General features: G+C 46.4%; 14 non-coding genes across 14 annotated transcripts; all 14 read left to right on the forward strand.

Moving 5' to 3' along the window:
• The first annotated feature begins 1382 nt into the window (after positions 1–1382).
• Positions 1383–1455, forward strand: TRNAA-AGC (transfer RNA alanine (anticodon AGC)). The gene has a single exon. It is a non-coding gene; the product is annotated as a tRNA-Ala (tRNA).
• Positions 1456–13562: 12107 nt separating this feature from the next.
• Positions 13563–13635, forward strand: TRNAA-AGC (transfer RNA alanine (anticodon AGC)). The gene has a single exon. It is a non-coding gene; the product is annotated as a tRNA-Ala (tRNA).
• Positions 13636–14058: 423 nt separating this feature from the next.
• On the forward strand, positions 14059–14131 carry TRNAA-AGC (transfer RNA alanine (anticodon AGC)). The gene has a single exon. It is a non-coding gene; the product is annotated as a tRNA-Ala (tRNA).
• A 423-nt stretch (positions 14132–14554) lies between these two features.
• TRNAA-AGC (transfer RNA alanine (anticodon AGC)) lies at positions 14555–14627 on the forward strand. The gene has a single exon. It is a non-coding gene; the product is annotated as a tRNA-Ala (tRNA).
• Positions 14628–16460: 1833 nt separating this feature from the next.
• Positions 16461–16533, forward strand: TRNAA-AGC (transfer RNA alanine (anticodon AGC)). Its single transcript has one exon. It is a non-coding gene; the product is annotated as a tRNA-Ala (tRNA).
• A 423-nt stretch (positions 16534–16956) lies between these two features.
• On the forward strand, positions 16957–17029 carry TRNAA-AGC (transfer RNA alanine (anticodon AGC)). Its single transcript has one exon. It is a non-coding gene; the product is annotated as a tRNA-Ala (tRNA).
• Positions 17030–18863: 1834 nt separating this feature from the next.
• TRNAA-AGC (transfer RNA alanine (anticodon AGC)) lies at positions 18864–18936 on the forward strand. The gene has a single exon. It is a non-coding gene; the product is annotated as a tRNA-Ala (tRNA).
• A 423-nt stretch (positions 18937–19359) lies between these two features.
• Positions 19360–19432, forward strand: TRNAA-AGC (transfer RNA alanine (anticodon AGC)). The gene has a single exon. It is a non-coding gene; the product is annotated as a tRNA-Ala (tRNA).
• A 907-nt stretch (positions 19433–20339) lies between these two features.
• Positions 20340–20412, forward strand: TRNAA-AGC (transfer RNA alanine (anticodon AGC)). The gene has a single exon. It is a non-coding gene; the product is annotated as a tRNA-Ala (tRNA).
• Positions 20413–20839: 427 nt separating this feature from the next.
• On the forward strand, positions 20840–20912 carry TRNAA-AGC (transfer RNA alanine (anticodon AGC)). Its single transcript has one exon. It is a non-coding gene; the product is annotated as a tRNA-Ala (tRNA).
• Positions 20913–21336: 424 nt separating this feature from the next.
• On the forward strand, positions 21337–21409 carry TRNAA-AGC (transfer RNA alanine (anticodon AGC)). Its single transcript has one exon. It is a non-coding gene; the product is annotated as a tRNA-Ala (tRNA).
• Positions 21410–22331: 922 nt separating this feature from the next.
• Positions 22332–22404, forward strand: TRNAA-AGC (transfer RNA alanine (anticodon AGC)). Its single transcript has one exon. It is a non-coding gene; the product is annotated as a tRNA-Ala (tRNA).
• A 1342-nt stretch (positions 22405–23746) lies between these two features.
• On the forward strand, positions 23747–23819 carry TRNAA-AGC (transfer RNA alanine (anticodon AGC)). The gene has a single exon. It is a non-coding gene; the product is annotated as a tRNA-Ala (tRNA).
• A 423-nt stretch (positions 23820–24242) lies between these two features.
• Positions 24243–24315, forward strand: TRNAA-AGC (transfer RNA alanine (anticodon AGC)). Its single transcript has one exon. It is a non-coding gene; the product is annotated as a tRNA-Ala (tRNA).
• The last annotated feature ends 1812 nt before the right edge of the window (positions 24316–26127 follow it).

A 26127-nucleotide genomic window follows, 5' to 3' on the forward strand; every position in this document is an offset into this window, starting at 1 on the left:
GCAATACCTGCAGTCATAATACAAACAAAAGAACATAACTCTGATAATGTGCACTGTCCTTAAAGTTGATTGATCCACACCCGAGACAGCTTTCCTTAGAGCCTAGTCTCATATGGGTTGGACCAGATGACGCCAAAAGGCGCACAACTCAAAGACAATGCACCATCAGAGTATGAGAGCTCGGGGCAAGCATCTACACTATGGGAACCTCATTTGCCAGTAAAAATATGATAATTGGTTCTTTACCCTTCTATCTGGCAACAAAACTGACACCTTTTTACAAGAGTCATGTTTGCATAGACCGCAATACCTGCAGTCATAATACAAACAAAAAAACATAACTCTGATAATGTGCACTGTCCTTAAAGTTGATTGATCCACACCCGAGACAGCTTTCCTTAGAGCCTAGTCTCATATGGGTTGGACCAGATGACGCCAAAAGGCGCACAACTCAAAGACAAAGCACCATCAGAGTATGAGAGCTCGGGGCAAGCATCTACACTATGGGAACCTCATTTGCCAGTAAAAATATGATAATTGGTTCTTTACCCTTCTATCTGGCAACAAAACTGACACCTTTTTACAAGGAGTCATGTGTGCATAGACCGCAATACCTGCAGTCATAATACAAACAAAAGAACATAACTCTGATAATGTGCACTGTCCTTAAAGTTGATTGATCCACACCCGAGACAGCTTTCCTTAGAGCCTAGTCTCATATGGGTTGGACCAGATGACGCCAAAAGCCACACAACTCAAAGACAATGCACCATCAGAGTATGAGAGCTCGGGGCAAGCATCTACACTATGGGAACCTCATTTGCCAGTTAAAATATGATAATTGGTTCTTTACTCTTCTATCTGGCAACAAAACTGACACCTTTTTACAAGGAGTCATGTTTGCATAGACCGCAATACCTGCAGTCATAATACAAACAAAAGAACATAACCCCACACCTTTCCATTCACACCCCGACTGCCTTCTCCTTCCGGTTTAGCCGCTTAAGGACCCCCTACCTTTCACCCACGTCACCTGGCTCCGCCTCCTCGTGACGTCACATCCGGAAGGTCGCTTTCGCCCGCATTACACCGGTATTGATGCAACCAATGAAAATGTTTCAATATCTTTTCTGCACCTCATCAGGTACATAGACGTCGATAACAGCCATTTACAAGAAATCAGAGTGGCACAGTGGAAGCGTGATGGGTCCATTACCCACAGGTCGATGGATCGATGCCATTCTATGCGATCTGGCTTACTGTATCGCTTAGGTCGTTTTTAATTAATCGCAGATTTAAAGGCTAAGTTTGTTCTTATTTTGCTAAATATTTTTCAAAAAGTGCTTTGGCCTATGTCGAGATATCATCCAAAACAGCTCATCGGGGAATTAGCTCAAGTGGTAGAGCGCTCGCTTAGCATGTGAGAGGTAGTGGGATCGATGCCCACATTCTCCAAAGCACAAATGGACAATTTCCATTTTTATTGTTAGCGTGTATAAATTGAGTAAACATATGAACGTGTCGAATGCTTAAAACGTTATCAATATATTTGTAATGTAGTAACTCGGCGGGAGACGACTTCACGGGTAACACACTCTTTATTTTATCAAACTCGTTCACAGGTGACTAACACCTACTTTGTATCTCGGGTGACAACCACCCACTTAGTATCTCGGGTGACAAACACCCACTTAGTATCTCGGGTGACAAACACCCACTTAGCTACTTGGCGACTAGCGCCCACTGAGCTACTCGGATGACCAACATCCACTCAGTATCTCGGGTGACAAACACCCACTTAGCTACTCGGCGACTAACGCCACTGAGCTACTCGGATGACCAACATCCACTTAGCTACTCGGCGACTAACGCCACTGAGCTACTCGGGACACTCCCTGCCCGGGGTATCCGTCTCGACTGTGGGTCCCCAGCCCGACCCACGGGGGGCGTCGGACCCCGGGTCCCACAGCCTCGCCTCCGAGCCACACAGGGCCCCGGTCCCCACAAGGACCGCGGGACTAGGGGTCTCGTGGCACTAGGTCTTCAGCTCCGTCTTCGGGTCTTCAACTGGGTAACTCTCCCCGAGTGCTCTCGCGCGTCCCCCTTTATACCCCACCTGCGGACGTCGCTGCGAGCACCCACTTATTCGACCAATCGCCGGGCGCTGGCTACGATCCTCTTTTCCCACATCTCATCGTGCCTCACCACTCACGCCGCGCCGCCCCGTCATCTGTCACTCCCGGCGCGCGCGTCCACACCACGCCCACAACGCGTGCCCAACCCCGCACCCCGCGCCGCCCCGTGATCCATCACTGTCACAGTCGGCGCACGTCAATACCACCACTACATATTCACAAGGTCAATTAAGTTATTACAAATGAATTTCTTAACCAGGTATTGATGCAACCAATGATAATTTTTCACTATCTTTTCTGCACCTCATAACGTACATGGACGTCGATAACAACCATTTACAAGAAATCAGAGTGTCACAGCGGAAGCGTGATGGGTCCATTACCCACAGGTCGATGGATCGAAGCCAATGCTATCTGGATTCCTGTATCGCTTAGGTCGGTTTTAATTTATCGCAGATTTAAAGGTGAAGTTTGTTCTTATTTTGCTAAATATTTTTCAAAAAGTGCTATGGCCTATGTCGAGATATCATCCACAACAGCTCAGCGGGGAATTAGCTCAAGTTGGAGAGTGCTCGCTTAGCATGCGAGAGGTAGTGGGATCGATGCCCACATTCTCCAAAGCACATATGGACAAGTTCCTTTTTTTGATATCATAAAAAAATTGAGTAAACATATGAACGTATCTAAATGTTTAAAAAGTTATCAATATATTCACAAGGTCAATCAAAATATTAGAAATGAATTTCTTAACCTTGTATTGATGCAAACAATAATCATTTTTAAATATCTTTTCTGCTCTTCTTAGGTTTTTTCGGTAAAGTCACGTAGAAAGTAAAATAAAATAAAAACAAAAATCACGACGTTTCGGAGGCAACACAAGTCTCCGTCATCAGGTGGGACCGTCACAGCCAGATTAGCTGTATCAAGTGAGGCAATGATTCAAGATGTAATCCCTTAAAAGCGAGTTGAGGGGGGAGGGAGAGGGAGGGGGGAGCTCATCAGACTATGGTAGCCAATGAAAGGAACGTATCGGGAGGGAGGGGGGGCGAGGCCAAAAGAGTGGGCGATGGACGTGGAAGCGCTTGTGCGCAAGCGGCCAATTACTGCACACGCCAACACAATGGAGCGATTGTGCGCAAGCGGCCAGCCACTGCACCCGCCAACACAATGGGCAGAGAGGAGGAGGGGAGGTCTAATACACATGATAGACAAAAGAACGAAAATGATGATGGGTACAAACTTAGGGGGAGCTCATCAGACTATGGTAGCCAATGAATGGAACGTATCGGGAGGGAGGGGGGGGCGGGGGGGGGGGCGAGGCCAAAAGGGTGGGCGACGGACGTGGAAGCGCTTGTGCGCAAGCGGCCAATTACTGCACACGCCAACACAATGGAGAGAGAGGGGGAGGGGGGGGTCTGATACACATGTAATAAAAGACTTGACCACGATCTCTGGCTCAGTGTCCTTTATTCGGTCCGTACTGCGTTCCCACACGGCTGTCTCTCTTATTCTCTCTGTGCTGGTTCCGATGTCACTCCAGTCCACATCAGCAGCCCCGCTGCTGTTCTTGTCGCTCTTGCAGCCCCACAGCAGCTCCGCTGCTGTACTCTCACACAGCTCCCTTGGCTGTTCCTGCTGCAGCTCTGACAGCCTCGTGCTGTCTCGCCTTCTCGTCGCTCCTGCGACTCTTGGCAGCCACTCCGCTGCCCCTCACACACAGCCTTACTGCCTATCTCTATCTGCAGCTTTACACCTCCCAGTAGCTCCCTACTGTTCCCAGGGTTGGCTCCCGCTTCTGACGGTGCCCCCTCGGCTCGTACGCCCGCGTGGCCCCACACCTTTCCATTCACACCCCGACTGCCTTCTCCTTCCGGTTTACCCGCTTAAGGACCCCCTACCTTTCACCCACGTCACCTGGCTCCGCCTCCTCGTGACGTCACATCCGGAAGGTCGCTTTCGCCCGCATTACACCACCCTCCCCCATAGAAAAAACCCAGCCGACCTCGGCTGAACAACACCAAAGCGTAATGCGGTGAACCGACCTTCCCCCTCAAAGGACACTAAGCATGCAATATAACAACAAGAACAACACACAAGTAACATCGACGAACGTACGAAAGCATGCGATAAATACGACGGCAAGAACAAGAACAATAACAACATACAATCAACGAAACGTAAGCGATTTGGAACGAGTGCGGGTCGCCGGCCCGTCCCGGACGGTCGGCGGCCCACTTGTAGAACGGGGACGCGATGGAACACGAGAAATGACAGGGGGTAATTCCCCTGCTGCGATTGGAAGTCCACCGACATCTCGTGTCCCTGACGAATCAGTCTTGGTCGTATTCCGCGAATGCGCCTGCAGCGGGGTCGGAAGGGTCGCCGGGCTTGAAGGTCCCGCAGCCCTGGCAGGCGCCCTCCGAACAGGCCCACTCCTCCCCCGCGGTGTCACGGTCGGCCTGTCTGGAACAGGTACGACAGGCGCTCTAGCAAGATCAATGGACGCAGGCGGGGAAGAGTCAGAGTCAGCAGCAACAGACCCCGGCAAGGCAACATTGGGAGATGACGCATCACGTAGGGGAGCAACATATGGTTTCAACCGCGACGTATGAACAAACCAACGGCGAGAACCAAACTGAACGCGCGCCGACTGTGGATTGGGAACCTCAATGAGGCGCACAGGACCATGCCAAGGTTTGTGCAATTTAGGAGAGGTCCCCGGCCGCACCTGCGGGCAATGGAGCCAGGCCAGGTCTCCCACCTTCCAGGGGCACTCCCCCTCAGACCGCCGAGCATACCGCTCGTTCCGGGCCTGGGCTTTGGCCGTAGCCACGCGGGCGTTTTCCCGCGCCTCCGTAACCCGGCGAACCGTGTCCTGAATGTATTCAGGGAGTGGTTTACGAGGTCCCTTCACCCCAGTACCCAATTGCACATCCACCGGAGGCACGTTTTCCCGACCATACATAAGGTAAAACGGCGAATACCCTGTAGCCGCATGGGGCGTCATCCTGTACGCCGAAAGCACTCCGGGGATGTGCAGATCCCAATCCGATTGCTGTTCACTCACAGTATGGCAAAGCATGGCAGACAATGTCCTGTTCAGCCGCTCAACCATACCATCCGTCTGCGGATGGTATGGAGATGTCCGTATCTTCTTAGTCCCAAGGCCTGCGCACACTTCAGCCAATAATTTAGAAGAGAAATTTCGGCCCTGGTCCGTGAGGAGTCTCTCCGGCGCCCCCTTGTCCATAATGTACCCAAACAAAAAGGCGTCGGTGATGGCCGCGGCCGACTGATCGGGCAACGGCCAGGCCATCGGCCAACGGGAGAGATACTCAACCCCTACCAGCAAATATTTATTTCCCCTCGCCGATGGTGGGAAGGGTCCCAATATGTCCAGTGCCACCAATTCATTGACTCGAGACACCTGAATCGACTGGAGAGGCGGCACGTAAGGATGTTTAGGCGGCTTACGCCGGGCGCATTCAGGGCACGCACGCACGTGCCCTACGACATCTGTCGCCATGCCGTGCCAAAAATAATGACGTTGTAACGTCAACAAGGTCTTCTGCACCCCTAAATGCAATAGTGTGTCACAATGGAGAGTTCTAATCAACTCAAATCGCAAGGACGTTGGTACCACCACACGCCAGCTTTCCTGGAACCTTTCTTGCCACATAAGCAGACCATCTCGGAGAGCGGTTCGCGGCCCCACAGCCGAACTCGGACTCCCATTGTCCCTCATAGACCGCTTCCGCATGGACAACAACGACTCGTCCATCATCTGTTCCCGAATCCAGACAGACCGCGGCAGATTCAAAACCCCATCAGTCGGTCCCGGTTCCATCGGAGTATCCGACTTCCCGACGGCCAACGTAAGCGGCTGAGGGGGGTTCAGAATCGGCGAACACCTATGCGTCCCCGACGCACATTTACAAGGGGCGCGCCCTGGTAATCTGGAAAGTGCGTCAGCGTTCGCATGGCGCACTCCCTTCCGATGTTGAATTTGGAAGGAAAATTCCTGCAGCGTGTCCAACCAACGTGCCCACTGTCCCGATGGCTGGTCCATTTTAAGTGCATATTGCAAGGCCGCATGATCCGTACGCACAATAAAAGAACGACCGTAAAGGTACGGTCGAAATTGCCGTAGGAAAAAAACAACCGCCAAAAGTTCTCTACGAGTGACACAGTAGCGTGTTTCCGCAGGCGACAAGACTCGGCTACCATACGCCACGACGCGCTCTACGCCCCCTTTAGACTGTGATAATACCGCCCCAATACCTGTGTCACTCGCGTCCGTATCAAGAATGAAAGGGCGATCAAAATCGGGATAATCCAATGTCGGGGCCGTAGCCAATAGATCACGCAGACTCCGAAAGGCCGCCTCTTCCGGCTCTCCCCAAACAAATTTCCGTCCTTTACCCGTAAGGAGATGCAAGGGCCTCGCAATCGTCGCAAACCCCGGCACAAATCTTCGGTAATACGAGGCAAATCCCAAAAACCGCCGAACATCCCCCACAGAGGCCGGAGTCGGCCAATCCCGGACACACGCCGTCTTTTCCGGATCCGTGGACACCCCCTCTGCACTCACAATGTGCCCCAAATAACGGACGGACCGTTGCAGTAGGTGGCATTTCTTTGGTTTGAATTTCAAATTGGCAGAGCGCATCCTCGTGAACACTGTCTCCAGCCGCGTTAAATGTTCCTCAAATGTGCGGCTGAACACAATAATATCGTCCAAATATATAAGACACGTCTCCCACTGCAACCCCGTCAAAACGAGCTCCATCAATCTTTGAAATGTAGCAGGGGCCGCATTCAATCCCATCGGGAGGCAGTTGAATTGAAATAACCCCTGCGGCGTACGGAATGCGGTTTTCTCCCGTGAGGACTCGTCAAGGGGAAGCTGCCAAAATCCCGAAGAGAGGTCCAGTGTGGAAAAGAACTTAGCCCCCGACAATGCGTCAAGGGAGTCGTCCATACGCGGCAGGGGGTACGCATCTGCCACCGATATCTTATTCAATTTCCGGAAATCGACACAAAATCGCAAGTTGCCATCCTTTTTCTTAACCAAGACCACAGGAGCGCCCCATGGGCTGTTAGATGGCGATATAATGTCCGCAGCCAACATGTCTTCCACCGCCCCCCGAACGTGTTCTCGCTCCGCTGGACTCATCCGATGCGAATTTAACCGAATAGGGGCAGCGTCGCCCGTCTCAATGTGATGGGAAAGCAACGATGTGCGTCCCAAATCCAAATCGTCGGAGCTGAACACATCCGAATACGTCAGCAACAATTTACGCAGCGCATCACGTTGCCCCACGGACAGGGAAGAATTTTCGTCACATAAGGTAGCGATCCAACGATTATCCGAACCCCTTGGCTCGGAAACACCAGCGACCACTCCCCGGCGATGCGGACAATCGTGCGTCGCAAACGCCGTAGTGGCATGTGCCACAACCGTACCGGCCGGAACCCGGATGTTTTCCACCCCCGCATTAAGCACCTGTAAAACCGGTAATTGATCCGGCCGGACGATGGTCTGTGCCCCAACTAACGCCAATCCCGTTGTTATCGTGGCGGATGGTGACAACAAGACCCCTAATGCTCCTAGCCGATTGGGCAGGGGCTTCCGATACCGCAAGGGTATAAGCATCTGTGAACCAGGTGGGATGTCCACAGATGCGACGGACAGCGCCTGCACCTGTACGGCCGAAGCAGGTCGCCCCCAGGGCGACGGCAGAAACGAGATTCGACGGCCCCCCGGCAATTCAATACAATTCTCATTGATTTTAATCAAAATGGGCATCTTAGCCAAAAAATCCGTGCCTAGTAAGCAAGGAACCGCCAAAGATCTCGATATTAACACAACGCCCGAAGCCGACACATCCCCTATAGATATCTTAGCATCCACCTGGCCCACGATACCCATACTACCCCCGTTCGCAGCGACGCAAGACCCATAAACCGGACGCACAGCCCCCGGCGGAATGCCCAACAGATGGAAAATGACATCCGATATAATAGTCGCAGACGCTCCCGAGTCGACCAAAATGCGCACGTCCACACCTTGTATGGACCCCGGTACAGTGGACGAACCCGTAGCGGCCGCGACAACTCTCCGTGCCAATTTGCGCCACTGCGTAACTGAATGACAAGGCCCCGTCGATGGCCTTTCTTTAACGACAACAATAGGATCGCGCAACAAAGGTGGTGGGTGAGGTGTAAAGCCTTGCCGAGTGTCTGGTGCGTGCCGACAAGCCTGTTTCGGAGGTTCCTTGGTCGGCTTGTCCGGTGTTGTGGGCTCCTGCTGCGGCGGACCCGGGAAGCGGGCCCAGCAATCTTTGGCGTAATGGCCCCTACGGCCGCAGCGGAAGCAATCGGCCTCGTTGCGCCGAAGCGCAGGTCTTGCATCCCGGCGGCCCCGTCCCGATGGCGTAGCGCGCGGCCCCTGCCTTCCGCGTCCCGACCATGGAGAGGAGGCAGCCGTCAGCTCCTGTGGACCCCGCTCATCCGGCACATAGATCGCCCTTGTGGGGTCCCACCCCATCGCGCCTCCTTCCTTGACGGGCCCACTCGTCCATGCCGCCACTTGCTTCCAGCGACGGAGATTAAACTGCGCATCCAGACACTTTGCTGCCGCCCGGGACGTGAGCTTCTCATGCCCACACACAGGCATGGGGATCCCCAGATCCCGAGACAGCTCCAGCATTTTTCCCAATATGAGAGGCTCGAGCAGATCCTGTGGCGTGTCAGGATATGCTGCCATGGCCAGCTCCAACACCGCACCCCTGAACGCCACGGGCGATTCTTCGGGTGCTCGTTGTCGTTGAGCGAATCGCCGATGCGCGTCGTCAGGTGGCTCATAGGCGTCGGCCATTTCCTCAAAAACTCCACATAAAGTCTTCTTCTTATCGGCCGTTATGGAACGGAAAAATCGAACAGATTCGTCGTCCAGTAGAGTCGGCAACACTTCCAAGGCCTCCGCATCGGTCCATCTTGCTGAACGAACCGCCGCCAAAAATCGGCAGGCGAAAGCGCTCCAATCGCCCCCGATAGAGAATTCCTTAACTGTAGTAAGGTGGCGACTCCGACTCCTCTTTACGCCGTCTTCCAATGATGGTTGTTCTGGAGGCAAATTCAAAATGGCGTCGGCCCGCGGCGTGGCCAAGATGGCGGTTTGGCGCCGCGGAGCGCGCAAGATGGCGTCTTCCTGCCGCGTGGCCAATGGCGGCGGCAGGGCAGGCAACGTGGCGGCCCGTGGAGCACCTTCTCGTTCCATCGTCGTCCTTGGCGTAACGAGGTGACATAGATGCGCCAGGACGTCCTTGAGTGTCTCCAGTTGTTCTGCCACCTGTTGCCATCTTTGGTCAGCGTCCGATGTTGTTGACGGACCCGCCATCGCGCCGACATCTTCCACGCCCGTCCCCGTGCTCGCCTCAGCAGGGCTCTCCTCCACCACCCCAGCAGAATCCGTGGTCGGAGGGAATTCGTCGTCGTCGGACGAAGAAGCCGATGCTGGCGCCGGGGGAATTTTCTTCCTTACTTGCTTAGACATGCCGTTTCACTTCTGACCCCAGTGTAATAAAAGACTTGACCACGATCTCTGGCTCAGTGTCCTTTATTCGGTCCGTACTGCGTTCCCACACGGCTGTCTCTCTTATTCTCTCTGTGCTGGTTCCGATGTCACTCCAGTCCACATCAGCAGCCCCGCTGCTGTTCTTGTCGCTCTTGCAGCCCCACAGCAGCTCCGCTGCTGTACTCTCACACAGCTCCCTTGGCTGTTCCTGCTGCAGCTCTGACAGCCTCGTGCTGTCTCGCCTTCTCGTCGCTCCTGCGACTCTTGGCAGCCACTCCGCTGCCCCTCACACACAGCCTTACTGCCTATCTCTATCTGCAGCTTTACACCTCCCAGTAGCTCCCTACTGTTCCCAGGGTTGGCTCCCGCTTCTGACGGTGCCCCCTCGGCTCGTACGCCCGCGTGGCCCCACACCTTTCCATTCACACCCCGACTGCCTTCTCCTTCCGGTTTACCCGCTTAAGGACCCCCTACCTTTCACCCACGTCACCTGGCTCCGCCTCCTCGTGACGTCACATCCGGAAGGTCGCTTTCGCCCGCATTACACTCATGATAGACAAAAGAACGAAAATGCCCATGTTTATACCAATGCTGGCTAAACAATGAAGAGAGTACTGTTAAAATAACTGGGGATGTTAACACTCGGTAAAGTACAGTAAAATAGTGCCTGTCAGATAAGATGGTCCAAAAAATTTGTGATTAAGTCTTTTTTGCGTGGTTGATAACATCTTTCCAATGGTTACTAAGTTTGTACCCATCATCACGGTTGAAATTATGTCTGTGTTTGTATATTTGTATGGCTTCGTGTACAAACCTTTGATGGTAGCCGGGAGGTTTGCATAGAACCTTGGTCTCGGAAAAGACAATTTCATGAGAGCCCACCGAGTTGTAGCAATGATCGGCCACGGCAGAAGAACCAGTTCTGCCGTGTTTCAGATCTGACTTGTGCTCGCGGACACGATCAGAAACATGACGTTTCGTTTCTCCAATGTAGCAATCACCACAAATGCAACTCAATTTGTAGACTCCAGGATACTGTAAGTCAGGAACGACATCCTTCACAGATGGAATCAGATCACGGATTTTATGCACTGTACTGAATCGGACTTGGATCTTATGTTTGTTTAGAATTTTGGAGATCTTTTGGAAAGATGTTATCAACCACGCAAAAAAGACTTAATCACAAATTTTTTGGACCATCTTATCTGACAGGCACTATTTTACTGTACTTTACCGAGTGTTAACATCCCCAGTTATTTTAACAGTACTCTCTTCATTGTTTAGCCAGCATTGGTATAAACATGGGCATTTTCGTTCTTTTGTCTATCATGTGTATCAGACCCCCCCCTCCCCCTCTCTCTCCATTGTGTTGGCGTGTGCAGTAATTGGCCGCTTGCGCACAAGCGCTTCCACGTCCGTCGCCCACCCTTTTGGCCTCGCCCCCCCCCCCGCCCCCCCCTCCCTCCCGATACGTTCCATTCATTGGCTACCATAGTCTGATGAGCTCCCCCTAAGTTTGTACCCATCATCATTTTCGTTCTTTTGTCTATCATGTGTATTAGACCTCCCCTCCTCCTCTCTGCCCATTGTGTTGGCGGGTGCAGTGGCTGGCCGCTTGCGCACAATCGCTCCATTGTGTTGGCGTGTGCAGTAATTGGCCGCTTGCGCACAAGCGCTTCCACGTCCATCGCCCACTCTTTTGGCCTCGCCCCCCCTCCCTCCCGATACGTTCCTTTCATTGGCTACCATAGTCTGATGAGCTCCCCCCTCCCTCTCCCTCCCCCCTCAACTCGCTTTTAAGGGATTACATCTTGAATCATTGCCTCACTTGATACAGCTAATCTGGCTGTGACGGTCCCACCTGATGACGGAGACTTGTGTTGCCTCCGAAACGTCGTGATTTTTGTTTTTATTTTATTTTACTTTCTACGTGACTTTACCGAAAAAACCTAAGAAGATGATTCCTTGCAGTCACGAAAGCTTCAAATCTATCTTTTCTGCTGCCTATCCGTTACATGGACGTCATTGATATCCATGTCATTGAAAGCAGAGCAGCACAGAAGAAGCGTGCTGGGTCCATTACCCAGAGGTGGATGGATCGAAACCAGTTTATGCGATCTGGCTTCCTCCTGTATTGCTTAGGTCAGTTTTTATTTATCGCAGAAAATTAAAGAACACGTTCCTTCGGAGTGGGGAGGTAGGAACTTGGTTGAACAGCGTAATCATGCGATCCGTGTCACGTGGTGCTGAGCCCGCCCGAAGCACTCTATGAAATACAAATCGAGGGCGTGGCTATGCACGACAGACAGACAAATACTCCCGAGTGGGCAGTGTGGAACTGTTGTTCCTCCCTGTATTAAGTTTGTTCTTATTTTGCTAAAATATTTTTCAAAAATTGCCATGGCCTATGTTGAGATAGCATCCAAGACAGCCCAGTGGGGAATTAGCTCAAGTGGTAGAGCGCTCGCTTAGCATGTGAGAGGTAGTGGGATCGATGCACACATTCTCCAAAGCACATATGGGCAAGTTTCATTTTTTGTTAGCGTGTATAAATTGAGTAAACATATGAACGTGTCGAATGTTTTAAACGGTTTCAATATATTCACAAGGTCAATTAAATTATTACAAATTAATTTCTTAACCCGGTATTGATGCAACCAATGATAATGTTTCAATATCCTTTCTGCACCTTGTCAGGGACATGGACGTCGATAATAGCCATTCATGAAAGCAGAGTGGTGAAGCGGAAGCGTGCTGGACCCTTTACCCAGAGGTCAATGGATCCAAACCAGTCTATGCTAACTGGTTTCCTGAATCTCTTAGGTCGGTTTTTATTCATCGCATATTTTAAGGTAAAGTTTGTTCTTTTTGCCTAAATATTTTCCAAAATGTCGAGATAAACATCCAAGACAGCCCAGCGGGGAATTAGCTCAAGTGGTAGAGCGCATCTTTTAGCATGCGAGAGGTAGTGGGATCGATGCCCACATGAACGTGTCGAATGCTTAAAACGTTATCAATATATTCACAAGCTCAATTAAATTATTACAAATGAATTTCTTCACCAGGTATTTGTGCAACCAATGATAGTTTTAAAATATATTTTCTGCACCTTATCAGGTACATGGACGTCGATAACAGCCAGTTACAAGAAAGCCAAGTGGCACAGCGGAAGCGTGATGGGTCCATTACCCACAGGTCGATGGATCGAAGCCAATGCTATCTGGCTTCCTGTATTGCTTAGGTCGGTTTTAATTCCTCGAAGATTTAAAGGTCAAGTTTGTTATTTTGCTAAATATTTTTAAAAAAGTGCTATAGCCTATGTCGAGATATCATCCACGACAGCTCAGCGGGCAATTAGCTCAAGTGGTAGAGCGCTTGCTTAGCATGCGAGAGGTAGTGGGATCGATGCCCACATTCTCCAAAGCACATATGGACATGTTCCATTTTTTTTGTTAGCGTGTATGAATTGAGTAAACATATGAACGTGTCGAATGCTCTAAACGTTATCAATATATTCACAAGGTGAATTAAATTATTACAAATGCATTTTTTAACCCGGTATTGATGCAACCAATGAAAATGTTTCAATATCTTTTCTGCACCTCATCAGGTACATAGACGTCGATAACAGCCATTTACAAGAAATCAGAGTGGCACAGTGGAAGCGTGATGGGTCCATTACCCACAGGTCGATGGAGCGAAGCCAGTCTATGCGATCTGGCTTCCTGTATCGCTTAGGTCGTTTTTAATTTATCGCAGATTTAAAGGCTAAGTTTGTTCTTATTTTGCTAAATATTTTTCAAAAAGTGCTTTGGCCTATGTCGAGATATCATCCAAAACCGCCCAGCGGGGAATTAGCTCAAGTGGTAGAGCGCTCGCTTAGCATGCGAGAGGTAGTGGGATCGATGCCCACATTCTCCAAAGCACAAATGGACAATTTCCATTTTTATTGTTAGCGTGTATAAATTGAGTAAACATATGAACGTGTCGAATGCTTTAAACGTTATCAATATATTCACAAGGTCAATTAAATTATTACAAATGAATTTCTTCACCCGGTATTTGTGCAAACAATGATAGTTTTAAAATATATTTTCTGCACCTCATCAGGTACATGGACGTCGTTAACAGCCAGTTACAAGAAATCAGAGTGGCACAGCGGAAGCGTGATGGGTCCATTACCCACAGGTCGATGGATCGAAGCCAAGGCTATCTGGATTCCTGTATCGCTTTGGTCAGTTTTAATTTATCGCAGATTTAAAGGTCAAGTTTGTTATTATTTTGCTAAATATTTTTCAAAAAGTGCTATGGCCTATGTCGGGATGTCATCCACGACAGCTCAGCGGGGAATTAGCTCAAGTGGTAGAGCGCTCGCTTAGCATGTGAGAGGTAGTGGGATCGATGCCCACATTCTCCAAAGCACAAATGGACAATTTCCATTTTAATTGTTAGCGTGTATAAATTGAGTAAACATATGAACGTGTCGAATGCTTTAAACGTTATCAATATATTCACAAGGTCAATTAAATTATTACAAATGAATTTCTTCACCCGGTCTTTGTGCAAACAATGATAGTTTTAAAATATATTTTCTGCACCTCATCAGGTACATGGACGTCGATAACAGCCAGTTACAAGAAATCAGAGTGGCACAGCGGAAGCGTGATGGGTCCATTACCCACAGGTCGATGGATCGAAGCCAAGGCTATCTGGATTCCTGTATCGCTTTGGTCAGTTTTAATTTATCGCAGATTTAAAGGTCAAGTTTGTTATTATTTTGCTAAATATTTTTCAAAAAGTGCTATGGCCTATGTCGGGATGTCATCCACGACAGCTCAGCGGGGAATTAGCTCAAGTGGTAGAGCGCTCGCTTAGCATGTGAGAGGTAGTGGGATCGATGCCCACATTCTCCAAAGCACATATGGGCAAGTTTCATTTTTTGTTAGCGTGTATAAATTGAGTAAACATATGAACGTGTCGAATGTTTAAAACGTTTCAATATATTCACAAGGTCAATTAAATTATTACAAATGAATTTCTTCACCCGGTATTTGTGCAAACAATGATAGTTTTAAAATATATTTTCTGCACCTCTTCAGGTACATGGACGTCGATAACAGCCAGTTACAAGAAATCAGAGTGGCACAGCGGAAGCGTGATGGGTCCATTACCCACAGGTCGATGGATCGAAGCCAAGGCTATCTGGATTCCTGTATCGCTTTGGTCAGTTTTATTTTATCGCAGATTTAAAGGTCAAGTTTGTTATTATTTTGCTAAATATTTTTCAAAAAGTGCTATGGCCTATGTCGGGATGTCATCCACGACAGCTCAGCGGGGAATTAGCTCAAGTGGTAGAGCGCTTGCTTAGCATGTGAGAGGTAGTGGGATCGATGCCCACATTCTCCAAAGCACATATGGGCAAGTTTCATTTTTTGTTAGCGTGTATAAATTGAGTAAACATATGAACGTGTCGAATGTTTTAAACGGTTTCAATATATTCACAAGGTCAATTAAATTATTACAAATTAATTTCTTAACCCGGTATTGATGCAACCAATGATAATGTTTCAATATCCTTTCTGCACCTTGTCAGGGACATGGACGTCGATAATAGCCATTCATGAAAGCAGAGTGGTGAAGCGGAAGCGTGCTGGACCCTTTACCCAGAGGTCAATGGATCCAAACCAGTCTATGCTAACTGGTTTCCTGTATCTCTTAGGTCGGTTTTTATTCATCGCATATTTTAAGGTAAAGTTTGTTCTTCTTTTGCCTAAATATTTTCCAAAATGTCGAGATAAACATCCAAGACAGCCCAGCGGGGAATTAGCTCAAGTGGTAGAGCGCATCTTTTAGCATGCGAGAGGTAGTGGGATCGATGCCCACATGAACGTGTCGAATGCTTAAAACGTTATCAATATATTCACAAGTTCAATTAAATTATTACAAATGAATTTCTTCACCAGGTATTTGTGCAACCAATGATAGTTTTAAAATATATTTTCTGCACCTTATCAGGTACATGGACGTCGATAACAGCCAGTTACAAGAAAGCCAAGTGGCACAGCGGAAGCGTGATGGGTCCATTACCCACAGGTCGATGGATCGAAGCCAATACTATCTGGCTTCCTGTATTGCTTAGGTCGGTTTTAATTCCTCGAAGATTTAAAGGTCAAGTTTGTTATTTTGCTAAATATTTTTAAAAAAGTGCTATAGCCTATGTCGAGATATCATCCACGACAGCTCAGCGGGCAATTAGCTCAAGTGGTAGAGCGCTTGCTTAGCATGCGAGAGGTAGTGGGATCGATGCCCACATTCTCCAAAGCACATATGGACATGTTCCATTTTTTTTGTTAGCGTGTATGAATTGAGTAAACATATGAACGTGTCGAATGCTTAAAACGTTATCAATATATTCACAAGGTGAATTAAATTATTACAAATGCATTTTTTAACCCGGTATTGATGCAACCAATGAAAATGTTTCAATATCTTTTCTGCACCTCATCAGGTACATAGACGTCGATAACAGCCATTTACAAGAAATCAGAGTGGCACAGTGGAAGCGTGATGGGTCCATTACCCACAGGTCGATGGAGCGAAGCCAGTCTATGCGATCTGGCTTCCTGTATCGCTTAGGTCGTTTTTAATTTATCGCAGATTTAAAGGCTAAGTTTGTTCTTATTTTGCTAAATATTTTTCAAAAAGTGCTTTGGCCTATGTCGAGATATCATCCAAAACAGACCGGCGGGGAATTAGCTCAAGTGGTAGAGCGCTCGCTTAGCATGCGAGAGGTAGTGGGATCGATGCCCACATTCTCCAAAGCACAAATGGACAATTTCCATTTTTATTGTTAGCGTGTATAAATTGAGTAAACATATGAACGTGTCGAATGCTTTAAACGTTATCAATATATTCACAAGGTCAATTAAATTATTACAAATGAATTTCTTCACCCGGTATTTGTGCAAACAATGATAGTTTTAAAATATATTTTCTGCACCTCATCAGGTACATGGACGTCGATAACAGCCAGTTACAAGAAATCAGAGTGGCACAGCGGAAGCGTGATGGGTCCATTACCCACAGGTCGATGGATCGAAGCCAAGGCTATCTGGATTCCTGTATCGCTTTGGTCAGTTTTAATTTATCGCAGATTTAAAGGTCAAGTTTGTTATTATTTTGCTAAATATTTTTCAAAAAGTGCTATGGCCTATGTCGGGATGTCATCCACGACAGCTCAGCGGGGAATTAGCTCAAGTGGTAGAGCGCTCGCTTAGCATGTGAGAGGTAGTGGGATCGATGCCCACATTCTCCAAAGCACATATGGGCAAGTTTCATTTTTTGTTAGCGTGTATAAATTGAGTAAACATATGAACGTGTCGAATGTTTTAAACGGTTTCAATATATTCACAAGGTCAATTAAATTATTACAAATGAATTTCTTCACCCGGTATTTGTGCAAACAATGATAGTTTTAAAATATATTTTCTGCACCTCATCAGGTACATGGACGTCGATAACAGCCAGTTACAAGAAATCAGAGTGGCACAGCGGAAGCGTGATGGGTCCATTACCCACAGGTCGATGGATCGAAGCCAAGGCTATCTGGATTCCTGTATCGCTTTGGTCAGTTTTATTTTATCGCAGATTTAAAGGTCAAGTTTGTTATTATTTTGCTAAATATTTTTCAAAAAGTGCTATGGCCTATGTCGGGATGTCATCCACGACAGCTCAGCGGGGAATTAGCTCAAGTGGTAGAGCGCTTGCTTAGCATGTGAGAGGTAGTGGGATCGATGCCCACATTCTCCAAAGCACATATGGGCAAGTTTCATTTTTTGTTAGCGTGTATAAATTGAGTAAACATATGAACGTGTCGAATGTTTTAAACGGTTTCAATATATTCACAAGGTCAATTAAATTATTACAAATTAATTTCTTAACCCGGTATTGATGCAACCAATGATAATGTTTCAATATCCTTTCTGCACCTTGTCAGGGACATGGACGTCGATAATAGCCATTCATGAAAGCAGAGTGGTGAAGCGGAAGCGTGCTGGACCCTTTACCCAGAGGTCAATGGATCCAAACCAGTCTATGCTAACTGGTTTCCTGTATCTCTTAGGTCGGTTTTTATTCATCGCATATTTTAAGGTAAAGTTTGTTCTTCTTTTGCCTAAATATTTTCCAAAATGTCGAGATAAACATCCAAGACAGCCCAGCGGGGAATTAGCTCAAGTGGTAGAGCGCATCTTTTAGCATGCGAGAGGTAGTGGGATCGATGCCCACATGAACGTGTCGAATGCTTAAAACGTTATCAATATATTCACAAGTTCAATTAAATTATTACAAATGAATTTCTTCACCAGGTATTTGTGCAACCAATGATAGTTTTAAAATATATTTTCTGCACCTTATCAGGTACATGGACGTCGATAACAGCCAGTTACAAGAAAGCCAAGTGGCACAGCGGAAGCGTGATGGGTCCATTACCCACAGGTCGATGGATCGAAGCCAATGCTATCTGGCTTCCTGTATTGCTTAGGTCGGTTTTAATTCCTCGAAGATTTAAAGGTCAAGTTTGTTATTTTGCTAAATATTTTTAAAAAAGTGCTATAGCCTATGTCGAGATATCATCCACGACAGCTCAGCGGGCAATTAGCTCAAGTGGTAGAGCGCTTGCTTAGCATGCGAGAGGTAGTGGGATCGATGCCCACATTCTCCAAAGCACATATGGACATGTTCCATTTTTTTTGTTAGCGTGTATGAATTGAGTAAACATATGAACGTGTCGAATGCTTAAAACGTTATCAATATATTCACAAGGTGAATTAAATTATTACAAATGCATTTTTTAACCCGGTATTGATGCAACCAATGAAAATGTTTCAATATCTTTTCTGCACCTCATCAGGTACATAGACGTCGATAACAGCCATTTACAAGAAATCAGAGTGGCACAGTGGAAGCGTGATGGGTCCATTACCCACAGGTCGATGGAGCGAAGCCAGTCTATGCGATCTGGCTTCCTGTATCGCTTAGGTCGTTTTTAATTTATCGCAGATTTAAAGGCTAAGTTTGTTCTTATTTTGCTAAATATTTTTCAAAAAGTGCTTTGGCCTATGTCGAGATATCATCCAAAACAGCCCGGCGGGGAATTAGCTCAAGTGGTAGAGCGCTCGCTTAGCATGCGAGAGGTAGTGGGATCGATGCCCACATTCTCCAAAGCACAAATGGACAATTTCCATTTTTATTGTTAGCGTGTATAAATTGAGTAAACATATGAACGTGTCGAATGCTTTAAACGTTATCAATATATTCACAAGGTCAATTAAATTATTACAAATGAATTTCTTCACCCGGTATTTGTGCAAACAATGATAGTTTTAAAATATATTTTCTGCACCTCATCAGGTACATGGACGTCGATAACAGCCAGTTACAAGAAATCAGAGTGGCACAGCGGAAGCGTGATGGGTCCATTACCCACAGGTCGATGGATCGAAGCCAAGGCTATCTGGATTCCTGTATCGCTTTGGTCAGTTTTAATTTATCGCAGATTTAAAGGTCAAGTTTGTTATTATTTTGCTAAATATTTTTCAAAAAGTGCTATGGCCTATGTCGGGATGTCATCCACGACAGCTCAGCGGGGAATTAGCTCAAGTGGTAGAGCGCTCGCTTAGCATGTGAGAGGTAGTGGGATCGATGCCCACATTCTCCAAAGCACATATGGGCAAGTTTCATTTTTTGTTAGCGTGTATAAATTGAGTAAACATATGAACGTGTCGAATGTTTTAAACGGTTTCAATATATTCACAAGGTCAATTAAATTATTACAAATTAATTTCTTAACCCGGTATTGATGCAACCAATGATAATGTTTCAATATCCTTTCTGCACCTTGTCAGGGACATGGACGTCGATAATAGCCATTCATGAAAGCAGAGTGGTGAAGCGGAAGCGTGCTGGACCCTTTACCCAGAGGTCAATGGATCCAAACCAGTCTATGCTAACTGGTTTCCTGAATCTCTTAGGTCGGTTTTTATTCATCGCATATTTTAAGGTAAAGTTTGTTCTTCTTTTGCCTAAATAATTTCCAAAAAGTCCAGATTAACATCCAAGACAGCCCAGTGGGGATTTAGCTCAAGTGGTAGAGCGTGTGCTTAGCATGTGAGAGGTAGTGGGATCGATGCACACATTCTCCAAAGCACAAATGGACAATTTCCATTTTTATTGATAGCGTGTATAAATTGAGTAAACATATGAACGTGTCGAATGCTTTAAACGTTATCAATATATTCACAAAGTCAATTAAATTATTACAAATGAATTTCTTCACCCGGTATTTGTGCAAACAATGATAGTTTTAAAATATATTTTCTGCACCTCATCAGGTACATGGACGTCGATAACAGCCAGTTACAAGAAAGCAGAGTGGCACAGCGGAAGCGTGATGGATCCATTACCCACAGGGCGATGGATCGAAGCCAATGCTATCTGGCTTCCTGTGTTGCTTAGGTCGGTTTTAATTTATCGAAGATTTAAAGGTCAAGTTTGTTCTTATTTTGCTAAATATTTTTTAAAAAGTGCTATAGCCTATGTCGAGAGATCATCTATGACAGCTCAGCGGGGAATTAGCTCAAGTGGTAGAGCGCTCGCTTAGCATGTGAGAGGTAGTGGGATCGATGCCCACATTCTCCAAAGCACATATGGACAAGTTCCATTTTTTTTGTTAGCGTGTATGAATTGAGTATACATATGAACGTGTCGAATGCTTAAAACGTTATCAATATATTCACAAGGTGAATTAAATTATTACAAATGCATTTTTTAAACCGGTATTGATGCAACCAATGAAAATGTTTCAATATCTTTTCTGCACCTCATCAGGTACATAGACGTCGATAACAGCCATTTACAAGAAATCAGAGTGGCACAGTGGAAACGTGATGGGTCCATTACCCACAGGTCGATGGATCGAAGCCAGTCTATGCGATCTGGCTTCCTGTATCGCTTAGGTCGTTTTTAATTTATCGCAGATTTAAAGGCTAAGTTTGTTCTTATTTTGCTAAATATTTTTCAAAAAGTGCTTTGGCCTATGTCGAGATATCATCCAAAACAGCCCAGCGGGGAATTAGCTCAAGTGGTAGAGCGCTCGCTTAGCATGCGAGAGGTAGTGGGATCGATGCCCACATTCTCCAAAGCACAAATGGACAATTTCCATTTTTATTGTTAGCGTGTATAAATTGAGTAAACATATGAACGTGTCGAATGCTTAAAACGTTATCAATATATTCACAAGGTCAATTAAATTATTACAAATGAATTTCTTCACCCGGTATTTGTGCAAACAATGATAGGTTTAAAATATATTTTCTGCACCTCATCAGGTACATGGACGTCGATAACAGCCAGTTACAAGAAAGCAGAGTGGCACAGCGGAAGCGTGATGGGTCCGTTACCCACAGGTCGATGGATCAAAGCCAATGCTATCTGGCTTCCTGTATTGCTTAGGTCGGTTTTAATTTATCGAAGATTTAAAGGTCAAGTTTGTTCTTATTTTGCTAAATATTTTTAAAAAAATTGCTATAGCCTATGTCGAGAGATCATCCACGACAGCTCAGCGGGGAATTAGCTCAAGTGGTAGAGCGCTCGCTTAGCATGTGAGAGGTAGTGGGATCGATGCCCACATTCTCCAAAGCACATATGGACAAGTTCCATTTTTTTTGTTAGCGTGTATGAATTGAGTAAACATATGAACGTGTCGAATGCTTTAAACGTTATCAATATATTCACAAGGTGAATTAAATTATTACAAATGCATTTTTTAACCCGGTATTGATGCAACCAATGAAAATGTTTCAATATCTTTTCTGCACCTCATCAGGTACATAGACGTCGATAACAGCCATTTTCAAGAAATCAGAGTGGCACAGTGGAAGCGTGATGGGTCCATTACCCACAGGTCGATGGATCGAAGCCAGTCTATGCGATCTGGCTTCCTGTATCGCTTAGGTCGTTTTTAATTTATCGCAGATTTAAAGGCTAAGTTTGTTCTTATTTTGCTAAATATTTTTCAAAAAGTGCTTTGGCCTATGTCGAGATATCATCCAAAACAGCCCAGCGGGGAATTAGCTCAAGTGGTAGAGCGCTCGCTTAGCATGCGAGAGGTAGTGGGATTGATGCCCACATTCTCCAAAGCACAAATGGACAATTTCCATTTTATTGTTAGCGTGTATAATATGAGTAAACATATGAACGTGTCGAATGCTTTAAACGTTATCAATATATTCACAAGGTCAATTAAATTATTACAAATGAATTTCTTCACCCGGTATTTGTGCAAACAATGATAGTTTTAAAATATATTTTCTGCACTTCATCAGGTACATGGACGTCGATAACAGCCAGTTACAAGAAATCAGAGTGGCACAGCGGAAGCGTGATGGGTCCATTACCCACAGGTCGATGGATCGAAGCCAAGGCTATCTGGATTCCTGTATCGCTTTGGTCAGTTTTAATTTATCGCAGATTTAAAGGTCAAGTTTGTTATTATTTTGCTAAATATTTTTCAAAAAGTGCTATGGCCTATGTCGGGATGTGATCCACGACAGCTCAGCGGGGAATTAGCTCAAGTGGTAGAGCGCTCGCTTAGCATGTGAGAGGTAGTGGGATCGATGCCCACATTCTCCAAAGCACATATGGGCAAGTTTCATTTTTTGTTAGCGTGTATAAATTGAGTAAACATATGAACGTGTCGAATGTTTTAAACGGTTTCAATATATTCACAAGGTCAATTAAATTATTATAAATTAATTTCTTAACCCGGTATTGATGCAACCAATGATAATGTTTCAATATCCTTTCTGCACCTTGTCAGGGACATGGACGTCGATAATAGCCATTCATGAAAGCAGAGTGGTGAAGCGGAAGCGTGCTGGACCCTTTACCCAGAGGTCAATGGATCCAAACCAGTCTATGCTAACTGGTTTCCTGAATCTCTTAGGTCGGTTTTTATTCATCGCATATTTTAAGGTAAAGTTTGTTCTTCTTTTGCCTAAATATTTTCCAAAATGTCGAGATAAACATCCAAGACAGCCCAGCGGGGAATTAGCTCAAGTGGTAGAGCGCATCTTTTAGCATGCGAGAGGTAGTGGGATCGATGCCCACATGAACGTGTCGAATGCTTAAAACGTTATCAATATATTCACAAGTTCAATTAAATTATTACAAATGAATTTCTTCACCAGGTATTTGTGCAACCAATGATAGTTTTAAAATATATTTTCTGCACCTTATCAGGTACATGGACGTCGATAACAGCCAGTTACAAGAAAGCCAAGTGGCACAGCGGAAGCGTGATGGGTCCATTACCCACAGGTCGATGGATCGAAGCCAATGCTATCTGTCTTCCTGTATTGCTTAGGTCGGTTTTAATTCCTCGAAGATTTAAAGGTCAAGTTTGTTATTTTGCTAAATATTTTTAAAAAAGTGCTATAGCCTATGTCGAGATATCATCCACGACAGCTCAGCGGGGAATTAGCTCAAGTGGTAGAGCGTGTGCTTAGCATGTGAGAGGTAGTGGGATCGATGCACACATTCTCCAAAGCACATATGGACAAGTTCCATTTTTTTTGTTAGCGTGTATGAATTGAGTAAACATATATGAACGTGTCGAATGCTTAAAACGTTATCAATATATTCACAAGGTGAATTAAATTATTACAAATGCATTTTTTAAACCGGTATTGATGCAACCAATGAAAATGTTTCAATATCTTTTCTGCACCTCATCAGGTACATAGACGTCGATAACAGCCATTTACAAGAAATCAGAGTGGCACAGTGGAAACGTGATGGGTCCATTACCCACAGGTCGATGGATCGAAGCCAGTCTATGCGATCTGGCTTCCTGTATCGCTTAGGTCGTTTTTAATTTATCGCAGATTTAAAGGCTAAGTTTGTTCTTATTTTGCTAAATATTTTTCAAAAAGTGCTTTGGCCTATGTCGAGATATCATCCAAAACAGCCCAGCGGGGAATTAGCTCAAGTGGTAGAGCGCTCGCTTAGCATGCGAGAGGTAGTGGGATCGATGCCCACATTCTCCAAAGCACAAATGGACAATTTCCATTTTTATTGTTAGCGTGTATAAATTGAGTAAACATATGAACGTGTCGAATGCTTAAAACGTTATCAATATATTCACAAGGTCAATTAAATTATTACAAATGAATTTCTTCACCCGGTATTTGTGCAAACAATGATAGGTTTAAAATATATTTTCTGCACCTCATCAGGTACATGGACGTCGATAACAGCCAGTTACAAGAAAGCAGAGTGGCACAGCGGAAGCGTGATGGGTCCATTACCCACAGGTCGATGGATCGAAGCCAATGCTATCTGGATTCCTGTATCGCTTTGGTCAGTTTTAATTTATCGCAGATTTAAAGGTCAAGTTTGTTATTATTTTGCTAAATATTTTTCAAAAAGTGCTATGGCCTATGTCGAGATGTCATCCACGACAGCTCAGCGGGGAATTAGCTCAAGTGGTAGAGCGCTCGCTTAGCATGTGAGAGGTAGTGGGATCGATGCCCACATTCTCCAAAGCACATATGGGCAAGTTTCATTTTTTGTTAGCGTGTATAAATTGAGTAAACATATGAACGTGTCGAATGTTTTAAACGGTTTCAATATATTCACAAGGTCAATTAAATTATTACAAATTAATTTATTAACCCGGTATTGATGCAACCAATGATAATGTTTCAATATCCTTTCTGCACCTTGTCAGGGACATGGACGTCGATAATAGCCATTCATGAAAGCAGAGTGGTGAAGCGGAAGCATGCTGGACCCTTTACCCAGAGGTCAATGGATCCAAACCAGTCTATGCTAACTGGTTTCCTGAATCTCTTAGGTCGGTTTTTATTCATCGCATATTTTAAGGTAAAGTTTGTTCTTCTTTTGCCTAAATATTTTCCAAAAAGTCGAGATAAACATCCAAGACAGCCCAGCGGGGAATTAGCTCAAGTGGTAGAGCGCATCTTTTAGCATGCGAGAGGTAGTGGGATCGATGCCCACATATGAACGTGTCGAATGCTTAAAACGTTATCAATATATTCACAAGTTCAATTAAATTATTACAAATGAATTTCTTCACCAGGTATTTGTGCAACCAATGATAGTTTTTAAATATATTTTCTGCACCTTATCAGGTACATGGACGTCGATAACAGCCAGTTACAAGAAAGCCAAGTGGCACAGCGGAAGCGTGATGGGTCCATTACCCACAGGTCGATGGATCCAAGCCAATGCTATCTGGCTTCCTGTATTGCTTAGGTCGGTTTTAATTAATCGAAGATTTAAAGGTCAAGTTTGTTCTTATTTTGCTAAATATTTTTTAAAAAGTGCTATAGCCTATGTCGAGATATCATCCACGACAGCTCAGCGGGGAATTAGCTCAAGTGGTAGAGCCCTCGCTTAGCATGCGAGAGGTAGTGGGATCGATGCCCACATTCTCCAAAGCACATATGGACAAGTTCAATTTTTTTTTTTGCGTGTATAAATTGAGTAAACATATGAACGTGTCGAATGTTTAAAACGGTATCAATATATTCACAAGGTCAATTAAATTATTACAAATGACCCGCCGGCCGGGCAGGAGCCGCAACCAACCTCGTCACGCCAGCCGCCGCCGCTGCCGCCAAAACCCCCAGGGCTAAACACCCAACACGGAGAGCAGGGGGCAGGACGGCCGCGTCGGCTGGGGCCCGTCGACAAGTTCGTGGCCGAGGAAGAAGATTGGGAGGGGTTTGTCCGCCAATTCGAGGCTGCCTTCCACGCTCTCGAGTGGACAGACGAAGAGGCATTACGAGCTTTGCCATGCGTTCTGGGCGAAGAGGCACTCTCCTCTTACACCTCCCTTCCCTCGCACAGCAAGACCACACTACAGGTGGCCTACGAGGCTTTGGGGGAGATCTATTGCCCGGCGGAAGGAGCCTTTAAACGGTTCCAGTACCGCCAGCGAGGGGCTAGAGAATCCCCTTTAGCCTACAGGGGTGCGCTGCTCATGTTGGCGAGGAGGGCTTTCCCTTGCCTGGCTGAAGAGGCGCTCGAGGACCTCGTGGTCGAGCACCTCATCGCCTACGCTTGACGCGCCGGCGTTGTAATGCCTGTGGTGACGCCGGAGGAACGCACCTCGCTGTGGGCAGCCCGGACCATCCAAGCCCACGAGCAGGTCATGGGCCGGGCGCCACCCGTGGGCCGGGTGGCTGGCGCGGCGGGGGGAAACAGCCGAGCCGTTGCCGCGGCGCTACTGGGTCCAGTGACACCAACTGCCGAACCTGCACCATCGCCACAGGCTGCCTGTGGGGCAGCTGGGAACAGACCCCTGACGTCTGAGCCGGAGCCATTGCT

Source organism: Lampetra fluviatilis, chromosome 16 (genome assembly GCF_964198595.1).
Source record: "Lampetra fluviatilis chromosome 16, kcLamFluv1.1, whole genome shotgun sequence".
Lineage (NCBI taxonomy): Eukaryota > Metazoa > Chordata > Hyperoartia > Petromyzontiformes > Petromyzontidae > Lampetra > Lampetra fluviatilis.